Here is a 13,200-nt window from a genome sequence, read left to right as displayed (position 1 = left end):
TTCAATACAAGCAAGCTGTTATTGACAGCAGCATAGAGCTCATCTAGCAGATACACTGTTTTTCCAATATGAATAACTTTAGCCATAGAAAAATTCACCTAGTAAAATCAGTAAAGGTAAATCAATTAAATGAGCTTCATATAAGAGTCCCTGAAAATAAAACTTCCAATGATGGTACACGCATGTAAATGAGGATAAGGACTAAGGAGAAGACAAGGAATTATGCAGGTCTCATTTTCACTAACAATCATTGTAGTGTCTTATGCAAATGTGCACAATAAGGTTTATATATGTGTGTGTGTGTGTGTGTGTGTGTGTGTGTGTGTGTGTGTGTTTCTTAAAGAAATTTAACATATTATTTTAAATTTTAATATATTTTCAACAGTAAAAGGAATATCTACTGTAACAAAGTTCTAAATTATATATAATAAGTTGATTCTATGTATTGTTAGTATTAAACAGTAACATGCCAATATTTGATGGATAAACCACTATTAATTAGGTGTGTATGAATTTTCTGGTTTTATAAGAAAATTAATTAGGTGTGTAAAATCTGTTCAATCCTACTTGAAAGACACAGGGTTCTACAAAATCACTATTTTTCAATGTGTATTGATAAACCACTATTTTATGGTTTATATTGTGTTTAATTGTGTGGTTTTATCATGATCATTTTTCATTTAAGAGAGGTAGTGGATTCATAGGACATTCATAGCTTTAAGACATAGACACTTAAACACTAATGATCATGTAATAAAGACACAAATATAAATAAAACATAAGGCTCAAAAACTGAAAAATAGAGAAATAAGAACAAGGAGATTAAGGAACGGGTCCACCTTAGTGAGGGTGGCGTCTTCTTCCTCTTGAAGAACCAATGGTGTTCTTGAGCTCCTCTATGTCTCTTCCTTGCCTTTTGGTGCACAAAATTGTGATCATCAACAATGGCGCCAAAGGACTTGGAGCTCTTAAACATGAATCACACTTTGTCACAATTCCGCACAACTAACCAGCAAGTGCACTGGGTCGTCCAAGTAATACCTTACGTGAGTAAGGGTCGATCCGACGGAGACTGTCGGCTTGAAGCAAGCTATGGTCACATTGTAAATCTCAGTCAGGCGAATTCAGATGGTGATGGAGAATTGATAATTAAAAAATAAATAAAACATAAAATAAAGATAGAGATACTTATGTAATTCATTGGTAGGAATTTCAGATAAGCGTATGAAGATGCTTTGTTCCTCCTGAACCTCTGCTTTCCTATTGCCTTCTTCCAATTATTCATACTCCTTTCCATGGCAAGCTTTATGTTGGGCATCACCGTTGTCAATGGTTACTTCCCGTCCTCTCAGTGAAAACGTTCCAAATGCACTATCACCGCACGGCTAATCATCTGTCGGTTCTCGATCATGTTGGAATAGGATCCATTGATCCTTTTGCGTCTGTCACACGCCCAACAATCGCGAGTTTGAAGCTCGTCACAGTCATCCCTTCCCAGATCCTACTCGAAATACCACAAACAAGGTTTAGACTTTTCGGATCTCAAGAATGACCGCCAATAATTCTAGCCTATACCACGAAGGTTCCAATCTTAGATTAGAAACCCAAGAGATACACATTCAAGCTTGTTTGCATGTAGAACGGAAGTGGTTATCAATCATGCGTTCATAGGTGAGAATGGGGATGAGTGTCACATAATCATCACATTCATCATGTTCTTGGGTGCGAATGAATATCTTGGAGAAGAAATAGACTTGAGTTGAATAGAAAAACAATAGTACTTTGTATTAATTCATGAGGAACAGCAGAGCTCCACATCTTAATCTATGGTGTGTAGAAACTCCACCGTTGAAAATACAAAAGTGATAATGGTGTAAGCATGGCCGAATGGCCAGCCTCCAAGGTCTAGGGACTAAACGTCCAAAGGTTTTCCCAAATACAATAGCAAAAGGTCCTATTTATAGAGAACTAGTAGCCTAGGGTTTACAGAAATAAGTAATTAATGCAGAAATCTTCTTCCGGGGCCACTTGGTGTGTGCTTGGGGTGAGCATTGAAGCTTCCATGTGTAGAGACTTTTCTTGGAGTTAAACGCCAGCTTTTGTTCCAGTTTGGGCGTTTAACTCCAGCTTTTGTACCAGTTCCGGCGTTAAACGCCAAAATTCTTGAGCTGACTTGGAACGCCTTTTTGGGCCATCAAATCTCAGGAAAAGTATAGACTATTATATATTTATGGAAAGCCCAGGATGTCTACTTTCCAACGCAATTGAGAGCGCGCTAATTGAGCTTCTGTAGCTCCAGAAAATCCACTTTGAATGCAGGGAGGTTAGAATCCAACAGCATCTGCAGTCCTTTTTCAGCCTCTGAATCAGATTTTTGCTTAGGTCCCTCAATTTCAGCCAGAAAATACCTGAAATTACAGAAAAACACACAAACTCATAGTAAAGTCGAGAAAAGTGAATTTTAAATAAAAACTAATAAAAATATAATAAAAACTAATTAAAATATACTAAAAATATACTAAAAACAATGCCAAAAAGCGTATAAATTATCCGCTCATCACAACGCCAAACTTAAATTGTTGCTTGTCCCCAAGCAACTGAAAATCAAATAGGATAAAAAGAAGAGAATATACAATGAATTCCAAAAACATCTATGAAGATCAGTATTAATTAGATGAGCGGGGCTTTTAGCTTTTTGCTTCTGAACAGTTTTGGCATCTCACTTTATCCTCTGAAGTTCAGAATGATGGGCTTCTATAGGAACTCAGAATCCAGATAGTGTTATTGATTCTCCTAGTTAAGTATGTTGATTCTTGAACACAGCTACTTTATGAGTCTTGGCTGTGACCCAAAGCATTTTGTATTCCAGTATTACCACCGGATACATAAATGCCACAGACACATAACTGGGTGAACCTTTTCAGATTGTGACTCAGCTTTGCTAGAGTCCCCAATTAGAGGTGTCCAGAGCTCTTAAGCACACTCTTTTTGCTTTTGGACCATGACTTTAACCACTCAGTCTCAGGTTTTTACTTGACACCTTCACGCCACAAGCACATGGTTAGGGACAGCTTGGTTTAGCCATTTAGGCCAGGATTTTATTCCTGTGGGCCCTCCTATCCACTGATGCTCAAAGCCTTGGATCCTTTTTATCACCCTTGCCTTTTGGTTTAAAGGGATATTGGCTTTTTCTGCTTGCTTTTCTTTTTCTTTCTTTTTCTTTTCTCTTTTTTTTTTTGCCTTTTTTTTTCTGCAAGCTTTTCACTGTTTTTTCTTGCTTCAAGAATCAATTTTATGATTTTTCAGATCATCAGATAACATTTCTTCTTTTCCATCATTCTTTCAAGAGCCAACAATTTTAACATTCATGAATCAATAGTATCAAAAATATTCATTGTTCAAGCATTCATTCAGAAAGACAAAAGTATTGCCACCATATCAAAGTAACTAAACTGTTATAAAATTCAAAATTCATGCACTTCTTTTTCTTTCTCAATTAAAAACATTTTTCATTTAAGAAAGGTGATGGATTCATTTTCATTGCTTTAAGGCATAGACACTTAGACACTAATGATCATGTAATAAAGACACAAACATAAATAACATAAAGCACAATTTTCGAAAAACAGAAAATAAAGAACAAGGAAATTAAAGAACGGGTCCATCTTAGTGATGGCGGCTTGTTCTTCCTCTTGAAGATCTTATGGAGTGCTTGAGCTCCTCAATGTCTCTTCCTTACCTTTGTTTCTCCTCTCTCATAACTCTTTGGTCTTCTCTAATTTCATGGAGGAGGATGGAATGCTCTTGGTGCTCCACCCTTAGTTGTCCCATGTTGGAACTTAATTCTCCTAGGGAGGTGTTGATTTGCTCCCAATAGTTTTGTGGAGGAAAATGCATCCCTTGAGGCATCTCAGGGATTTCATGATGAGGAGTTTCCTCATGCTCTTGTCCATGAGTGGGATCTCTTGTTTGCTCCATCATTTTCTTAGTGATGGGCTTGTCCTCATCAATGAGGATGTCTTCCTCTATGATAATTCTAGCTGAATTGCAGAGGTGACAAATGAGATGAGGAAAGGCTAACCTTGCCACAGTAGAGGACTTGTCCGCCACCTTGTAGAGTTCTTGGGATATAACCTCATGAACTTCCACTTCCTCTCTAATCATGATGCTATGAATCATGATAGCCCGGTCTATAGTAACTTCAGACCGGTTGCTAGTGGGAATGATTGAGCGTTGGATGAACTCCGACCATCCCCTAGCCCGGGCTTAAGGTCATGCCTTCTTAGTTGAACCGGCTTCTCTCTTGAATCTCTCTTCCATTGAGCGCCCTCTTCACAGATGTCCATGAGGACTTGGTCTAACCTTTGATCAAAGTTGACCCTTCTAGTGTATGGGTGTGCATCTCCTTGCATCATGGGCAAGTTGAATGCCAACCTTACATTTTCCGGACTAAAATCTAAGTATTTCCCTCGGACCATTGTTAGCCAATTCTTGGGGTCCGGGTTCACACTTTGATCATGGTTCTTGGTGATCCATGCATTGGCATAGAACTCTTAAACCATTAAGATTTCGACTTGTTGAATGGGGTTGGTTAGAACTTCCCAAACTCTTCTTCGGATCTCATGTCGGATCTCCAGATATTCGCCCTTTTTGAGCTCAAAAGGGACCTCGGGGATCACCTTCTTCTTGGTCACAACTTTATAAGTGGTCTTGATGCACCCTTGAGAGGAATCTCTCCATCTCCCATGACTCGGAGGTGAAAGCTTTTGCCTTTCCTTTCCTCTTTCTAGAGGTTTCTCCGGCCTTTGGTGCCATTAATGGTTATGGAAAAACAAAAAAAGCTTTAGCTTTTACCACACCAAACTTAGAAGGTTGCTCGTCCTCGAGCAAAAGAAGAAAAAAGAGAGTAGAAGAAGAAGAAATAGAGGAGATGGAGGGGGCTTAGTATTTCGGCCAAGGGGGATAGGTAGTGTGTATGTTGTGTGAAAATGAAGGAGTGAAGATGGGTTTATATAGGAGTGGAGAGGGGGGTATGGTTCGGCCATTATGGGTGGGTTTCGGTGGAAAAGTGGTTTGAATTTGAATGGTGAGGTAGGTGGGGTTTTATGAAGGATGGATGTGAGTGGTGAAGAGAATGGTGGGATTTGATAGGTGAGGGGTTTTTGGGGAAGAGGTATTGAGGTGATTAGTGAATGGGTTAAGAAGAGAGAAGGAGGTGGGGTAGGTGGGGATCCTGTGGGGTCCACAGATCCTGAGGTGTCAAGGATTTCTCATCCCTGCACCATGTGGCATGAAAAACGCCCCTTGCTGCTAATCCTGGCGTTAAACGCCAGGCTGCTACCCATTTCTGGCATTTAACGCCAGCTTCTTGCCCATTCCTGGCGTTAAACGCCAGTCTGGTGCCCATTTCTGGCGTTAAACGCCCAGAATGGTGCCAGACTGGGCGTTTAACGCCCACTCTGCTACCTTTACTGGCGTTTAAACGCCAGTAAGTTTCTCCTCTAGGGTGTTCTATTTTTCATTCTGTTTTTCATTCTGTTTTTGCTTTTTCAATTGTTTTTGGTGACTTCACATGACCATTAACCTACAGAAAACATAAAATGACAAAAGAAAATAGAAATTTAATATAGATAAGTAAAAATTGGGTTGCCTCCCAACAAGCGCTTCTTTAATGTCAATAGCTTGACAGTGGCTCTCATGGAGCCTCACAGATGTTCAGAGCAATGTTGGAACCTCCCAACACTAAACTTAGAGTTTGAATGTGGGGGTTCAACACCAAACTTAAAGTTTGGTTGTGGCCTCCCAACACCAAACTTATAGTTTGACTGTGGGGGCTCTGTTTGTCTCTGTATTGAGAGAAGCTCTTCATGTTTCCTCTCCATGGTTACAGAGGGATATCCTTGAGCTTTAAACACAAGGGAGTCTTCATTCACTTGAATGATCAATTCTCCTCTGTCAACATCAATCACAGCTTTTGCTGTGGCTAGGAAGGATCTGCCAAGGATGATGGATTCATCCATACACTTCTCAGTCTCTAGGATTATGAAATCAGTAGGGATGTAATGGCCTTCAACTTTTACCAAGACATCCTCTACAAGTCCATAAGCCAGTTTCTTTGAATTGTCTGCCATCTCCAGTGAGATTCTTGCAGCTTGTACCTCTATAATCCCTAGCTTCTCCATTACAGAGAGAGGCATGAGGTTTATGCTTGACCCTAGGTCACACAGAGCCTTTTCAAAGGTCATGGTGCCTATGGTACAAGGTATTGAGAACTTACCAGGATCTTGTCTCTTCAGAGGTAATCTCTACCTAGTCAAGTCATCCAGTTCTTTGATGAGCAATGGAGGTTCATCCTCCCAAGTCTCATTACCAAACAACCTGGCATTTAGCTTCATGATTGCTCCAAGGTACTTAGCAACTTGCTCTTCAGTAACATCTTCATTTTCTTCAGAGGAAGAATACTCATCAGAGCTTATAAATGGCAGAAATAAATTCAATGGAATCTCTATGGTCTCTGTGTGAGCCTCAGATTCTCATGGTTCCTCATCAGGAAACTCCATGGAGGCCAGTGGACGTCCATTGAGGTCTTCCTCAGTGGAGATCACTGCCTCTTCCTCCTCTCCAGGTTCGGCCGTGTGGGTTGTGGTTATGGCCTTGCACTCTCTTTTTGGATTTTCTTCTGTATTGCTTGGGAGAGTACTAGGAGGGAGTTCAGTAATTTTCTTACTCAGCTGACCCACTTGTGCCTCCAAATTTCTAATGGAGGACCTTGTTTCAGTCATGAAACTTTGAGTGGTTTTGATTAGATAAGAGATTATAGTTGCTAAGTCAGAGTGGCTCTGCTTAGAATTCTCTGTCTGTTGCTGAGAAGATGGTGGAAAAGGCTTGCTATTGCTAAACCTGTTTCTTCCACCATTATTGTTGTTGAAACCTTGTTGAGGTCTCTGTTGATCATTCCATGAGAGATTTGGATGATTTCTCCATGAAGGATTATAGGTGTTTCCATAGGGTTCTCCCATGTAATTCACCTCTTCCATTGCTGGGTTCTTAGGATCATAAGCTTCTTCTTCAGAGGAAGTTTCCCTAGTACTGCCTGTTGCTGCTTGCATTCCAGACAGACTCCGAGAGATCATATTGACTTGTTGGGTCAATATTTTATTCTGAGCCAATATGGCATTCAGAGTATCAATCTCAAGAACTCCTTTCTTCTGAGTTGTCCCATTATTCACAGGGTTCCGTTCAGAAGTGTACATGAATTGGTTATTTGCAACCATTTCAATGAGTTCCTGAACTTCTGCAGGCGTCTTCTTCAGATGAAGAGATCCTCCAGCAGAGCTGTCCAATGACATTTTGGATAGTTCAGACAGACCATCATAGAAGATACCTATGATACTCCATTCTGAAAGCATGTCAGAAGGACACCTTCTGATCAATTGCTTGTATCTTTCCCAAGCTTCATAGAGGGATTCACCTTCCTTCTGTCTGAAGGTTTGGACTTCCACTCTAAGCTTACTTAGTTTTTGAGGTGGAAAAAACTTTGCCAAGAAGGCATTAACTAGCTTTTCCCAAGAGTTCAGGCTTTCTTTAGGTTGTGAATCCAACCATGTCCTAGCTCTGTCTCTTACAGCAAAAGGAAAAAGCATAAGTCTATAGACCTCGGGGTCAACCCCATTGGTCTTGACAGTGTCACAGATTTGTAAAAATTTAGCGAAGAACTGATGAGGATCTTCCAATGGAAGTCCATGAAACTTGCAATTCTGTTGCATTAGAGAAACTAACTGAGGCTTAAGCTCAAAGTTGTTTGCTCCAATGGCAGGGATTGAGATGCTTCTCCCATAGAAGTTGGGAGTAGGTGCAGTAAAGTCACCAAGCACCTTCCTTGCATTATTGGCATTGTTGTTTTCGGCTGCCATGGTTTCTTCTTCCTTGAAAAGCTCTGTTAGGCCCTCTAGAGAGAATTGTGCTTTAGCTTCTCTTAGCTTTCTCTTCAAGATCCTTTCAGGTTCAGGATCAGCTTGAACAAGTATGCTTTTGTCCTTGCTCCTACTCATATGAAAGAGAAGAGAACAAGAAAGTATGGAATCCTCTATGTTACAGTATAGAGATTCCTTGAAGTGTCAGAGGAAAAGAAGAATAGAAGGAGAAGGTAGATAGAAGAGAATTCGAACTTATCAAGAAGGATAGAGTTTGAATTGCACCTTGAAGAGGAGTGTTAGTCCCTTAAATAGAAGAATGTGAGAAGAGGGGAAGAATTTTCGAAATTAAAGTAAAAGATTTTGAAATAATTAAAAGAAAATTTGAAAATGTGATTGATGATTTTCGAAAACTAAGATTGGGAAAGAAATTAAGTGATTTTTGAAAAAGATTTTGGAATTAGAAATTAAAAAGATATGATTGAAAATTAATTTTGAAAAAGATGTGGTTGACAAGATATGATTGAGAAGATATGATTGAAAATCAATTTAGAAAAAGAAAGTTTTTAAAATTAAAGTTGATTACTTGACTAACAAGAAATTAAAAGATATGATTCTAAAATTTAAAATTTGATCCTTTCTTAATAGGCAAGTAACAACTTAAAAATTTTGAAGTAAATCATTAATTATAGCAAGGATTTTCGAAAATAATAAAAAATGGAAAGAAATTGATTTTGAAGAGATATGATTGAAAAGATATGATTTGAAAAAGATTTGATTTTGAAAAATTATGAAAATTTGAAAAAGATTTGAATTGAAAACAAAATCTTCCCTCTAGTGTCATCCTGGTGTTAAACGCCCAGAATGGCATCCATTCTGGCGTTTAACACCCAAAATGATACCTTTTTGGGCGTTAAACGCCCAGCCAGGTACCCTGACTGGTGTTTAAACGCCAGTTTTCCTTCTTCATTGGACATTTTGAACGCCCAACTTTTTCTGTTTAATTCCTCTGCTGAATGTTCTGAATCTTCAATTCTCTGTGTTATTGACTTGAAAAGACACAATTTTGAAAATATTTTTGAATTTTTAATGATGAGAAATAATAAAAAAATGCAACTAAGATCAAATAAACAATGCATGCTAGACACCAAACTTAAAATTAGACACTAGACTCAAACAAAAAACATAAAATATTTTATATTTTTATGATTTTATAATTTTTTTTGTGATTTTCGAAACTTATAGGGAAAAGAGAATAAAGAGATTCAAAACTTTTTAATAAGAATTCCAGGAATCATGCAATGTTAGTCTAAAGCTTCAGTCTAAAAAGATTAGACATGGCTGGCCAAGCCTCAGCAGGACATTACATTCAGCAGCTAAATTGATGAGAATGAATCAGCTTTGTGATGATAAGAACATCACCTTGAAACTCTAGAATTCATTCTTAAAAAGAAAAGTACCTAATCTAAGCAACAAGATGAACCGTCAGTTGTCCAAACTCAAACAATCCCTGGCAACGGCACCAAAAACTTGGTGCACGAAATTGTGATCATCAACAATGGCACCAAAGGACTTGGAGCTCTTAAACGTGAATCACACTTTGTCACAATTCCGCACAACTAACCAGCAAGTGCACTGGGTCGTCCAAGTAATACCATACGTGAGTAAGGGTCGATCCCACGGAGACTGTCGGCTTGAAGCAAGCTATGGTCACCTTGTAAATCTCAGTCAGGCGAATTCAGATGGTGATGGAGAATTGATAATTAAAAGATAAATAAAACATAAAATAAAGATAGAGATACTTATGTAATTCATTGGTAGGAATTTCAGATAAGCGTATGAAGATGCTTTGTTCCTCCTGAACCTCTGCTTTCCTATTGCCTTCTTCCAATCATTCATACTCCTTTCCATGGCAAGCTTTATGTTGGGCATCACCGTTGTCAATGGCTACTTCCCGTCCTCTCAGTGAAAATGTTCCAAATGCGCTGTCACCGCACGGCTAATCATCTGTCGGTTCTCGATCATGTTGGAATAGGATCCATTGATCCTTTTGCGTCTGTCACACGCCCAACAATCGCGAGTTTGAAGCTCGTCACAGTCATCCCTTCTCAGATCCTACTCGGAATACCACAGACAAGGGTTAGACTTTCCAGATCTCAAGAATGACCGCCAATAATTCTAGCCTATACCACGAAGTTTCCAATCTTAGATTAGAAACCCAAGAGATACACATTCAAGCTTGTTTGCATGTAGAACGGAAGTGGTTGTCAATCACGTGTTCATAGGTGAGAATGGTGATGAGTGTCACATAATCTTCACATTCATCATGTTCTTGGGTACGAATGAATATCTTGGAGAAGAAATAGACTTGAGTTGAATAGAAAAACAATAGTACTTTGTATTAATTCATGAGGAACAGCAGAGCTCCACACGTTAATCTATGGTGTGTAGAAACTCCACCGTTGAAAATACAAAAGTGATAATAATGTAAGCATGGCTGAATGGCCAGCCTCCAAGGTCTAGGGACTAAACGTCCAAAGGTTTTCCCAAATACAATAGCAAAAGGTCCTATTTATAGAGAACTAGTAGCCTAGGGTTTACAGAAATAAGTAATTAATGCAGAAATCTTCTTCCGGGCCCACTTGGTGTGTGCTTGGGCTGAGCATTGAAGCTTCCATGTGTAGAGACTTTTCTTGGAGTTAAACGCCAGCTTTTGTTCCAGTTTGGGCGTTTAACTCCATCTTTTGTGCCAGTTCCGGCGTTAAACGCCAGAATTCTTGAGCGGACTTGGAACGCCTGTTTGGGTCATCAAATCTCGGGCAAAGTATGGACTATTCTATATTGCTGGAAAGCCCAGGATGTCTACTTTCCAACGCAATTGAGAGTGCACCAATTGGTTTTCTGTAGCTCCAGAAAATCCACTTCGAATGCAGGGAGGTCAGAATCCAACAGCATCTGCAGTCCTTTTTCAGCCTCTGAATCAGATTTTTGCTCAGGTCCGTCAATTTCAGCCAGAAAATACCTGAAATCACAGAAAAACACACAAACTCATAGTAAAGTCTAGAAAATTGAATTTTAAATAAAAACTAATAAAAATATAATAAAAACTAATTAAAATATACTAAAAACATACTAAAAATAATGCCAAAAAGCGTATAAATTATCCGCTCATCACCTTTGTTGCTCCTCCCTCATAGCTCTTTGATCTTCTCTAATCTCATGGAGAATGATGGAGTGCTCTTGGTGTTGCATCCTTAGTTGTTCCATGTTGAAACTTAATTCTCCTAGGGAGGTGTTGATTTGCTCCCAATAGTTTTGTGGAGGAAAGTGCATCCCTTGAGGCATCTCAGGGATTTCATGGTGAGGAATTTCCTCATGCTCTTGTTGAGGTCCATGATCTCTTGTTTGCTCCATCCTTTTCTTAGTGATGGGCTTGTCCTCATCAATGAGGATGTCTCCCTCTATGTCAATTCCAGCCGAATTGCAGAGGTGGCAAATGAGGTGAGGAAAGGCTAACCTTGCCAAAGTGGAGGACTTGTCAGCCACCTTGTAGAGTTCTTGAGGTATAATCTCATGAACTTCTACTTCCTCCCCAATCATGATACTATGGATTATGATGGCCTGATCCATAGTTACTTCGGATCGGTTGCTAGTAGGTATGATAGAGCGTTGGATGAACTCCAACCATCCTCTAGCTACAGGCTTAAGGTCCGGTCTTCTCAATTGAACCGGGTTACCTCTTGAGTCAAATTTCCATTGAGCTCCTTCCACACATATGTCCATGAGGACTTGGTCCAACCTTTGATCAAAGTTGACCCTTCTAGTGTAGGGGCGTGCGTTTTCTTGCATCATTGGCAGGTTGAACGCCAACCTTACATTTTCCGGACTGAAATCTAAGTATTTTCCCCAAACCATTGTAAGCTAATTCTTTGGATTTGGGTTCATACTTTGATCATGGTTCCTAGTGATCCATGCGTTTGCATAGAACTCTTGAACCATTAAGATTCCGACTTGTTGAATAGGATTGGAGAGTACTTCCCATCCCTTCTTCTAATCTCTTGTCGGATCTCCGGATACTCGCTCTTTTTGAGCTTAAAAGGAACCTCAGGGATCACCTTTTTCTTGGCCACAACTTCATAGAAGTGGTCTTGATGGACCTTTGAGATGAATCTCTCTATCTCCCATGCTCATAAGTGGAAGCAATTGCCTTCCCTTTCCTCTTTCTTGAGGTTTCTCTTGCCTTAGGTGCCATTAATGGTTATGGAAAAACAAAAAGCAATGCTTTTACCACACCAAACTTAAAAGGTTTTCTCTTCCTCGAGCAAAAGAAGAAAGAAAGTAGTAGAAGAAGAAGAAAATGGAGGAGATGGAGTGAGATAGTGTATTCGGCCAAGGGGGGAAGTAGTGTTTGTGATGTGTGAAAATGGAGTAGTGTTAAGGGGTTTATATAGGGGAGGGGGGTAGGTTTCGGCCATTAGGATTGGGTTTGGGAGGGAGAGAAATTTGAATTTTGGAGGTAGGTGGGGTTTATGGGGAAGAGGTATGGAGGTGATTGGTGAAGGGCATTTGGGGAAGAGTGTTATAAAATGGTGTGAAGAGGAGAGAAGAAGAGGTGGGGTAGGTGGAGGTCCTGTGGGGTCCACAGATCCAGAGGGGTCAAGGACTTAACATCCCTGCTCCATTTAGGCGTGCAAAACGCCCTTAGAATGCATGTCTGGCGTTAAACGCCACCTTGCTGCTTGTTTCTGGCGTTTAACGCCAGCTTTTCTCCCATTCTTGGCGTTAAACGCCAATTCCATGCTCTGTTCTGGCGTTAAACGCCAGTCTGGTGCTTGTTTTTGGCGTTTAACTCCATCTTGATGCTTCTTTCTGGCGTTAAACGCCAGTTTGATGCTCCTTACTGGCGTTTAAACGCCAGTAAGCTCTTCCTCTAGGGTGAGCTTTTTTAATGCTATTTTTCATTCTGTTTTTGATTTTTCAGTAGTTTCTGTGACTTCACATGATCATCAACCTAAAGAAAACATAAAATAGCAATGGAAAATAAATAGATATTATTAAATAACATTGGGTAGCATCCCAACAAGCGCTTCTTTAATGTCAATAGCTTGACAGTGAGCTTCTCATGGAGCCTCACAGAAAATCAGAGCAATGTTGGGGCCTCTCAACACCAAATTTAGAGTTTGGTTGTTGCCTCTCAACACCAAACTTAGAGTTTGGTTGTGGCCTCCCAACACTAAACTTAGAGTTTGAATGTAGGGGTTTTGTTTGACTCTGTATTGAGAGAAGC

At 39.7% G+C, this 13,200-nt stretch overlaps 1 non-coding gene across 1 annotated transcript; it reads left to right on the top strand.

The window, feature by feature from the left end:
- The first annotated feature begins 7,403 nt into the window (after nucleotides 1-7,403).
- Nucleotides 7,404-7,511, top strand: LOC148577689 (small nucleolar RNA R71). The gene has a single exon (XR_015903743.1). It is a non-coding gene; the product is annotated as a small nucleolar RNA R71 (small nucleolar RNA).
- The last annotated feature ends 5,689 nt before the right edge of the window (nucleotides 7,512-13,200 follow it).

The sequence above is a fragment of the Arachis ipaensis genome, chromosome B1 (genome assembly GCF_059453495.1).
Source record: "Arachis ipaensis isolate K30076 ecotype BB chromosome B1, ASM5945349v1, whole genome shotgun sequence".
Taxonomy (NCBI): domain Eukaryota; kingdom Viridiplantae; phylum Streptophyta; class Magnoliopsida; order Fabales; family Fabaceae; genus Arachis; species Arachis ipaensis.
Note: the sequence above shows the minus strand (reverse complement) of the source record. Positions and strands in the feature narration are given on the sequence as shown.